The 9,846-nt window shown below is 43.4% G+C and overlaps 1 protein-coding gene across 7 annotated transcripts in view; it reads right to left on the reverse strand.

Moving 5' to 3' along the window:
• The window catches only part of GRIN2B (glutamate ionotropic receptor NMDA type subunit 2B), a 216,179-nt gene extending 207,374 nt beyond the window's left edge, over positions 1-8,805 (reverse strand). Inside the window, exons 1-2 of one of the 7 annotated variants that reach the window (XM_066183544.1) lie at positions 8,772-8,805; positions 292-730 (exon numbers count right to left, since the gene is read on the reverse strand). The gene's annotated coding sequence lies outside the window, so the exon portion shown is untranslated. Of the gene's footprint in view, positions 1-291; positions 731-962; positions 1,015-1,072; positions 1,201-1,256; positions 1,345-1,547; positions 1,640-8,771 lie in introns of those variants that run through there. The other 6 variants (XM_066183540.1, XM_066183538.1, XM_066183541.1 and 3 more) reach the window with 6 other exon arrangements.
• Between the last annotated feature and the right edge of the window lie 1,041 nt (positions 8,806-9,846).

The raw sequence follows: 9,846 nt of genomic DNA on the forward strand, positions 1-9,846 counted from the left end.
CCCGTGTCTCCCTAGACCCCACCTGTCCAGCTCCCCCTCAAAAAATCACAAGGGACTTGTGATTCACAACGTGGTACCTAACTCAAACCCTTTCTCCTTCTCTTCACGTCCTATTTGATGAGCCAAGAGGGAATCAACATGTCTGGTGAATGTTGGGGAGCTTTTTCCCTCTATCTGCTTCTAAAAGCAGCATCTCTAAACCTTTTGTTCTACCGTAAGTGATCTTCCCTGGGCAAACCCGTGTACTAAAATGAGCTGCAAGCAAAACCGCAGAAACAGGCATTTCCCTACCTTGGTTTGTAGAAGCAGAACCTCTAGACGGACAGATCAAGGGAGAGAGCATGTTGGGAATGTCCAGTCTCCTCTTCTTGCTTGCATATCCACATAAGAAGAATAAGGGTTGGGGGCAAACGTGGGGGAATGAGTTAAAAAACAATCCTATTTGGCTGTAAAAAGAATAGAGGTTTCTTTGTGGCAATCTTGCGTCTTGAAGCGGTGCAAATTCAAAAGCTGGAGAGAATCACTTCAGAGGATTTTCAGCGCGAGTGGTGAAGATCGTCAAATGCAGGTTCCAGAGTAAGCATTCCTTTTGCCTTTTAATGATTATTCTTATGATTATGCTCTTCTTTTTTTTTCCCCCGGAGCCCTAGTAGAGGAGATTGTGTTCAATGCAACTGGAGGTCGGTGCCGTTCTTCTGTGAAGCATGATTATCCTCAAAGCGTCCCCTTCCTGAAGGGAAAAATAAGCATCAATTTTGTATTAGAGGAATCTGAAGGGGATAGAAAATGCTCCCCAACGAAGACATTAATATATTGAGAAGAAAGGAAGGCAAAACGCATTTCCCAATAGTGCACACAAGCGGAATTAAAAAAAAAATAAAATAAAAAACCCAACAAAATTTAAAAAAAAAAAAAAAAAAACAGCTGGCACGAGTCTATAAATAATTCAGATACGGGCTGACTTCACCATTCCCGGGATAGGCATGCATACGAGACGGGAAAGCTGGCGCGATGTGAATCGCGGAGAGAAAGCGACTCCCCCCCCCCCGCAGCCCCCTCCCCATGCACGCACAGCATTTCGCCCACCCCCGGGCCCAGCCCCCGAGGGCTGGCGAGGGCCGTGCCCACCCCTCTGCAGTGCTGCCGGCACCGCTGCCCGCCGCGCTCGGCTCCACGGGCAGCGCGGGGCGCGCTGGCCGCACACACACGCACACGCACTGCCACGGGGGTGGGGAGGCCCGGGGGAACTGCTTCACCTGCCACGGGGCCGGGTTGCTCTACGCGCCCCCCGCCTCCTTCGCCCCCGGCAACACAGCCCTCGGCTCTCCGGGCTTTGCTTGGGCTCTTTTTTTTTTTTTCTTCTAGGGGTGGGTGGATGGCTGGGAGTGTCCGCACCTCCACCTCCTCCAGCACACCCGGACAAGGTTTACAGCTATGCAGGCATTTATTTAATGAAGCCGAAGATATTTATTTCTTTTCCCTTCCTTTCTCGCTCGGTAAAAGATTCACACTTAGAGCTGTCACAAAATCCAGACCCACATACATACCGGCAAATCCTGCTTCAAGCACTCGGGCTGCTCTCAGTAGCTACTGCCCCCCTCTCTGCCTGCAAGGCTGATCCGCCTCAGACATGCTCAACTTCTTCATTCTCTCCTCTGGTACTGCCCGGGTGGGAGATGCGAGGCGGGGAGGGGGAAGTGCTCAGAGCATCACCCTAAAAATACATTTTTAAAAAAAGTCTCTGCAATATAAAAGCCCCGAGGATGCTTTCCCGGAGGTGGGAAAAGCATGGGAAGGTGAATTAATAAGGCAGCTTAATAATTAATAATAATTAAATATACCCGCGGAAAATGGTGGGGAGGGGGAAGTATCAAGGGGCGGGGAGGGGAAGCTGTGCGAGTGAGCAGTGAGAGAAACGGGGGGAGAAGACGAGGAGCAAGGACAGTACGGGCAACGGGAGACCAACCCCTGCCCGCTGCCGGAGGAAGCAGGTCAGCCTCTGGCGGGGGCGAAGGGAGAGCCCGTGCCCTGGCGGCACCTGTGCCTCCGGCCGAGCCGGGGCCGGTGCCGGCACTGCGGCCGGGGCCGGGCCGAGCTGCCGACGCAGCCCCGCGGTGACCACCCGGGGCTCCCTGCGTTCGGCGCCCTCTCGGACCCGCATGTTTTGAAGCAACCAAGAGAAGGAATGCATAAAAAAATATATTAGCAATAACCATAAAATAGTAATAACGAGAAAAAAAGGAAGAAAGGAACAGGAACCCAGCCAGCAGGCAGGCAGCAGAATTGGATCCCAACAAAAAGAAAGCAGCGAGAGCAAAGATAACGCTAATATCCAAATTGGATAGTCCATAATTAAGCCCCATGCTTTAATTGGTATTCTCAGAGCCCCTTGGAAGCTAAGCAACGTGAAATCAGCCTGAACAGAAAAGAACACATGTCTTCATCCTCATCCTGCCCTGCCCATGGATGCCTGCACTCTTGCTGCCCGTCGTGCTCTCAGCCTCACTGCGGCAGGGCAATCCACTCTGTGGTCACAGATCCATCCCTGTCCCCTCCTGTGTCATGGGCGGCCTGAGCAGAGTGTGCCCACCTACCCTCCTCAGCACCAGAGAACAGCCCTAAAGGGTAAGTCTTGCCCACTACCAGGAAAAGCCAGAATGGGTAACAAAGCAGACCCCTTTCCAGGTGAGGTGTCAAGTGCAGCCTTCAAGATGTGTAGTCACTCTATGGTTGCAAACGCCCACCCTGCCAACGTCTGAGTCTTGGTAGGAGATTTGGAAGAGCTCAGATGGTCCTTGGTGACCCCCTAGAAACCAGAGCACTCCCTCTTGTTTCCCTCCCCATGCTTCCCTACAAGCTACACTTGTCCTTGCAGGAAATCAGACCCCAGGCTGAACATCACATGCTCTGCTTCAGTGCTGATGCAGACTGCACTGCCCAGCCTTTGCATCCCTCTCATTGAAAACACCCTCCAAAGAATACACAGTTTCTTGGACCTACCTAGCATACTCTATATCCAGGAGCAGTGAGGAACATGCTGCTCAAAAGACAAGCAAGGAAGGCTTGATCCCACATGCCAAAGCATTGTGTTCCAGCAAGCATATGGGCACTCAGTACTGGACCTTTGTTGCAGGTATGTATTTGCAGGGCTAAACATGCATCTGGCCAAGATTTCTGAGGGCGGAAAGTCTCCTAAAAGAACCACAGCAGCTATGGACTCTGTCTTTACCTCCAGGTCCTGTCTCATTTTGTACCTCAGAATCGATCCACGTGGTCCAGAGTTTGCTGGTCTGTAGGGAAGGTTATGGACAGTAATGTGGCTGTAGCACTGCATGCATATATATCAATATGCCATCTGGAGCTTGAATGAATTTCTGTTTCCATGTGTAGTGTGTGTACAATGATATTTTTCATGTAGCTGCAGTGACCACAAGCAATACCAATCTGTGCTTGAGTTCTTTGACAAAAGAAGACACCAGTATTTTAATTTTGACAGCCTGGATCTTCCTGAGGGTGCTGGTAAGGGCTATTCTCCTGTTAGAAAGATTTTCCTAACATTTTTAGGCTTGCTTTGAAAAAGTGACTGTGATATTTTTCATTCTAATTTCAGAAAAAATGGAAGACATATTAGCCAAAGCCTAAAGTAATCTGAAATTATCTCAGAACATTTGGAGGAAAGAACTGTAGAGTGATACTTACATACAGAAGCTGCTAATAGCTGAAGAGATTAGTCATTTGACTTTGCCATCCTTTCACTGATAATAGTGATACAGGAATAACAGATATGATTTGGCCAAGGGATGTTTTTTCCTTTCTGTATGGCAAGAAAGGATAAACTATGACTGTGCAAGTCCTCCTGCATTCTTCTGGATGAAACAAACGGACAAGGTGTTGACAAAAAGAGAGGGAGTGGTTTTCATCCAGCATATTACTTAGAAACACAGAATGGAGGGTTAAGAAGTATCTCTAGGAACAATTTCTGACAAGGGGCTGCAATCATTTTAAGCAAGTCAGCAATATTTAAGGGTATAATTCTCTGTGATCTTAAGATGAAGGAATTCATCAACTATTTTTCTTTATAAAACTACACAACTCCACAGTTATATGGTACATGAAAACCTTGTTTACTTTTAAGAATGAGACTAGTTGTCTCATAGATGTCTATGCACATCTTATATAAACACAATACAAATTTATATTTATAATTCTTTCTTAAATAAATCATAAAGGCTAGGTTCCCTATAGTGATTAGGGGCCTCAGTGTCCAATTCAACACTTTTTTTTTCAGACAAAATGGGTGCATTCCCCTTGACCAAAGAAATAAGGCTCAATTACAGGTTTGAAATCAGGCACATAAAAATGCCAATTGATTCAGAATTATCTTCTCAAGATTTTGCACAGAATCGAACCCTCTTTTTTATTTATTTTTATATTAAGATGTAATAGTTATTGTAAATAATGTGTGTGGAGGTTGGCTCCAAATAAGCAGCACGGTACTTTGGCAGGTTTACTCTCACTAGCTGGGGTAGGCTTTTATTTTTTATCCAATCAAGTAAGATGAATGAACTGCACGAAATGAAACAAATAGCATCTCTGATAGGAAATGGTTTTTCAAACATCTCTTCAATTCAAAAACACTTAAATGTTATTTGTTAGACAAATTGAGGGTTTTTTTAAAAACAGGTCATGTTTACTACAAATTAAGGACTATATTATTTTTGTCTTGCTAAGATAAAAAATTGTAAATGGAAGTTCTTATATCAAGAGCAACCAGGACTGGATGTGGCAGTGATGATGTTGGGGAGGATGCAATACAGCACAGCCATACTGTCACAATAGAACAGCCTCTCTCAGCGCTGACAGGGACCAAAGGCCCTACAGTAGCTTTGACCCTTAGTAAATGTCCTGCTGACTTCATAAAATCAGAGCCTATTTCAAGGGCTCTAGATAGACAGGGTCTGCAACTAAAGGAAAAGACTGCCATTTCAAAGGTCCTCTGTCCAAACACAGATACTCTTGCATTAGTAGAAGAAAAGGCATGTCTGTGGAAAACAATTTCTTATAATCAAAGAAATGGATGAATTGTTTTGGATAGGTCACACCATTAAAAGGTTTTTCATAATAGGATTCCTTTGGCTGTTTGCACACGGGCTGCAGAGCATGGTAACCAAGACTCCAGCTGCTTTTATGTGGTGCTCTGTGCCCTGCTCTACTCAGCCAGTCTGATTATAAAGTGGCTGAATACACCTATGCCCATATCCTGATGTCCTGGCGTTCAGACACCAGGCCTGTGTCAGTTTTGAAAGATCACCATAACATTGGCCACAGAGGTCCACAAACAAGGATGCCATATCATATGCATAAAGTACCGCATGGAAGAAATTTTATCAGCTAATTAAAAGGAAAGCAAATGGAGAAACAAGCATACAAACCTGACAGTAGCACAACCACCTGGCTGAAGGACTCAGCTAAATTTTGGCATGAAACCTGTTTTCCTTTCTTTTGCACATGGTTCAAGACCAAGAGATGCTAGAGCAAGACTGAGCCAGAAGCCCCTGGGTGGGGAGATCTCTTTAGTCTTTTGCAAGGACCCCTGGGCATAAAGAGACTGACCACTTAGTGATCAGTCTACTACTACTACTACTCGAAGGACACTCATCCTGCCAGCCGCCCAGCAGAAACGAATTGTGAACATTGTTGCAGTTGCTTTGAAATGTTACACATGTTGTCTCAGTTGCCATATCAGGACACTTAGCTGAGCTCCCACCATTTTACATTGCAATTATTGCAGCATCCCCTACTGTCTCTGCTGTGGTCAGTCTGCCTCCAGAAATCCTAACAACTAGCAGACTGGTTTTTTGTCATGTAGAATCAAAAACAATGTGAAGTAGATTAAAGGAGAAATAGCTTTCTCAGTGTCTTTATATAGACTTGTATAGCATGTCAGGCTCACTGAAATTGTTTTTCCTGGATGGTCATTTAATTATGAAATACAGGCACATTAAACTAAGAAACTGTGGAGTTTGTTCTTTCAGATGGAAATGTGTTCTTTTTGAACTGCAGAAGTACAGACTGATTTCAAACGATGACAGGATTTCAAACTGACACTGTCACTTTTCTAAAATGATATATGGCTCCTCTACCTATAGCACACCCAGACTGAAGAACCTATCTGTCAACAGGCACCACATCTATCTAATAATAAGTAGTAATTATCAGATGCTGTATGGTATTTCATCAAAGCATGGCACAAATATTAGCCATAGACGCCATCCCTTTTACCCTGCCATTCAGAAGCAGAAAGGAAAAGCTGAAGCACTCACTGCCTTGCATCACTCTGAGGAAGATGCCTTTCTTCTCCACCTCTGGGGTGCAAAGATCATTCCAGTGGCTGGAGATTTCGTCCCATCTCACTGGTTTTAACAATATACAGTTTCCTGACATACTTGAATGAATGGGAAACCACAACTCTCCTGGCAGTCATCTCCATCCTGTTCCAATCCTAACAAGACAAACAGATTACCTGGTTGGATTTTTTTTTTCTAAAATCAACTTTCTGGTTGATGAAAATTTTATTGGTTCTTTCACGATTCAAGTGATGACTCTCTTCACTGGAAGAGCTGCAAAATGGATTAGGAAGATTGCCTTCATGGTTTAAAGGAAACTGAAAAACTGCTTTCAGTAAAAGATAAAGTGTGTCTTTTGCCAGCTTATCATGATGAAAAACTAAAGAGTTTCTTCAGGAAAGTACCTGCATTCACCTACTCTCCATACAGGGCATGCAGCAGCCAGAAAAATCACCTTTATGTCTGAAAGCTGTCTTTAATGTTCTAGCAGACAATCCATCAGAGCATTCAAAACTAAATTAAAATCACAAGAAGGAATAGGGGATTTTATTCTAGGATTAAGCTTTGAAGTTGCTCCCAGGAAATAAATTATTATTGGATGAGAACCAACACACCAATTATCTAGTTTACTGCTCATGCTATTGAGAGCTGCTGCAAACATCCTCAGGGATCTGCTTTACCTAGATGGCCTCATCTTTAACACAATATCCATACAAAGGCAAAAGCTCAACTAGTCACATGCCAAGAAACTTTGCAGCCTCCAGTATGAAAAGGAAACTGTCCACTACAAATACACAGGGCAATAAGTTTCAGTCACTTAAGTTCCCTGGCTTTCACCTTTTAACTTGCTTTGTTGTACATAATAGAGTAGTTAATAACAGGCCACTTCTTTGCTCTATGTGTTATAGTTGGGTCAAAGTTCTATAGTATTGGTGCTATCATAAATAAGCACATTTATTTTTCTTACACAGAAGGCCTACATGCTAGTGAAGTGGCTGATAAGCCCTATTCCATTTCAATGGCTTCTAGACAAAACAATGGGACATTTCCAGCTTTTTACTTGCTATTCCATAGATTTCTTAAGGCTACCCAGAATGCCTCAACTTCACTTATGCAGTTTTAAATCCTTAATGCTTGTTCAATGGGACATTGATAAAACATGAACCACCTCCTATGAAAAGAGTAAGTAAAGTTAAATAGCTCCAAGACTGATAAAAGTGTCTGGAGCAAAAAAGTGTACAGAGAGACATCAGAGCTGATATTTCACTCAAACTAAATGCTACAAGTTAATCAGTGCTTTTATAAACTCACTTGGAACATTAAGTTACTGAAGGTAAAAAATAAATCCTTCACTCTTAAAAATACACATGCCACCACTGAGGCCAAATCTAACAGCATCAGTGTACACAAATATTTGGTTTTCTCTGAAAGAATGTATTTTTTGTTTAAATACCTTATGACATAAAAATACTGTCACCAAAGCATCACTATTTTTTTCCTCCCAAACACATGGTTCCTATCTTTTCTCCATGGATTCTTTCCAGTTCTTAACAAAGGGAAACAATGTATGCAAAGCAAAGACAAAATCCCACCCACCTCCTATACCCTCCTTCACCTGCAAGCTCTGTCAGAACTTTTGATACAATTTATTACACACAAGTACATATGGACAGGGTATATCCAGCTAAGGGATTCGCTTTAATGTCAATGTGGCAAAGAGGAGGCACTGGTTAGTATCACCAGCTGTGCTCCCTGTCAGCACAGTTCTAAAAATCCCTTAGTTCACGACATCCTAACAGCCCCTGCTTTTATTCAGAAAAGTTCAGGATTGATAACAGCACCAAGTCTCTCTCTGTCTCATTTCTCCTTCAGGTGAAGCAGATGGTATTACAAATAACTCACCAAGAGGGTGCAGGGGAAGAAATGGTAGAGAAGGAAAATATTATTCGTACTGACAGGGATTCTTAAAAAGGAGCAGCATGACGTTAGAAAAGCGGATCACTTTTCTAACACAGAAATATGGGCCTGAAAGCCTTCCCTGAAACAGAAATATGAATGATTTCACCAGCAAGCCAAGAGTCTGTGAGCTGGAAATGTTCTCACTAGGTTTGAGTTAGGTGCTCAATACAGCATTTATTGTACCATCTAATGATGCATTGACCATCTAATTTAAGACAAATGTTTTCTTTAGACACATTTTAAAGTGAAAAACCAGCTCTGTTAGCATGTGGTCCCCCTAGATAGCTCTTTGCCCAGGGGCAAACAGAAGAGAGATGTTAACGAGCTTAAAAGTAGCTCTGAAGATCACTGTCCATGGTCAGTTGAGAGCCAGCAGCATCAGGGTCACCTGCTCCTCTGCCCATTAATTTAGTAGTCTCATTAATTCAAAAGATGGAAAAGCATGTGCTAAGCCTGAATACTCACAGTCCTGAGAGAGAATACAGGAACTGAGGTTATCCTGCTGCTCCATCACCACCACACCTTCCTGGAGAAAAGAGACCTACCCTTGGCAAATTACTTTATGCAAATGGAGATAGATTTCTTTTGCTTGAGCTGTTTCCAAGTGAGCCAGCTGACTCAATAATTCAGCCCTCTGGCTGGAAGAAACATTAATATTTCTGTCAGATTATTCTATTTTCTAAAGAAAACTGCCACCTTCTTTTCTGCTTTACTTAGACATCTAGGAAGAGGCAATAATCAAAACACCTCTAATACACTTCAGCTGCATCTTTTAATCTACCATCAGACTGAAATGGTGACATTTGTCTCAACAGCTTTGAAGCCCAGCAGCCCATTTTTGCTCTCACGTTAGATCTGACCCAAACTCAAACCTCAGCATTTAAATGGCATGCACTACCAACAAAATGTCTCATGCTCTGATGTTTTTTTGCTTGGGTTTTTTTTTTCCATACATCACCTGTAAACATGACCCCAAGACCAGGCCTTACTCAAATATAAGTTCTCTTTCACCTTCATGGTGATTATGAACTCAGAGCCAGGGATATCTTCAGCTAACCTGCCTCCATCCTCCAGCAAGTCTGTGTGTCCTCTCCCTGCCATGTTACTTCCAGGATTCAAGTGTTGATTGTGTTTCTATGCCTTAGCAGTGGGAAAAAGTGAAATATGACCCCTTCCTGTGCAAGGGGTAGGTCTTTTCCTCACTCCTTATTAAGCACCTAATTCAGAAAAGCACATGATGTTCTGTCCCTCTTCCCTCATCATCTTGAGAAAATGTCCACCTAGAGCTTTGACCACACTCTGGCAACTTTCCCAGTCCAAGGACGGAGGCTGGGCATTACAGCAAGGCAACATTTATTGGAAGGACAGCTTGAAGCAGCTCTCACAGTGAAAATCTTGGCGTCCTCTGGCCCTTGTAGATAGGTTTGCCTGAGTAGAGGGAAATCTGTGACTGTATTCTGTGGGTTTACAGCAAGGCCATTTGTCATTTGTTGTGTCCTTTATGCAAGTATCTGTAGTATATCTATATCTATAGTATCTA

Source organism: Chamaea fasciata, unplaced genomic scaffold (genome assembly GCF_029207755.1).
Source record: "Chamaea fasciata isolate MVZ Bird 193981 ecotype frontalis unplaced genomic scaffold, bChaFas1.0.hap1 SCAF_5, whole genome shotgun sequence".
Lineage (NCBI taxonomy): Eukaryota > Metazoa > Chordata > Aves > Passeriformes > Sylviidae > Chamaea > Chamaea fasciata.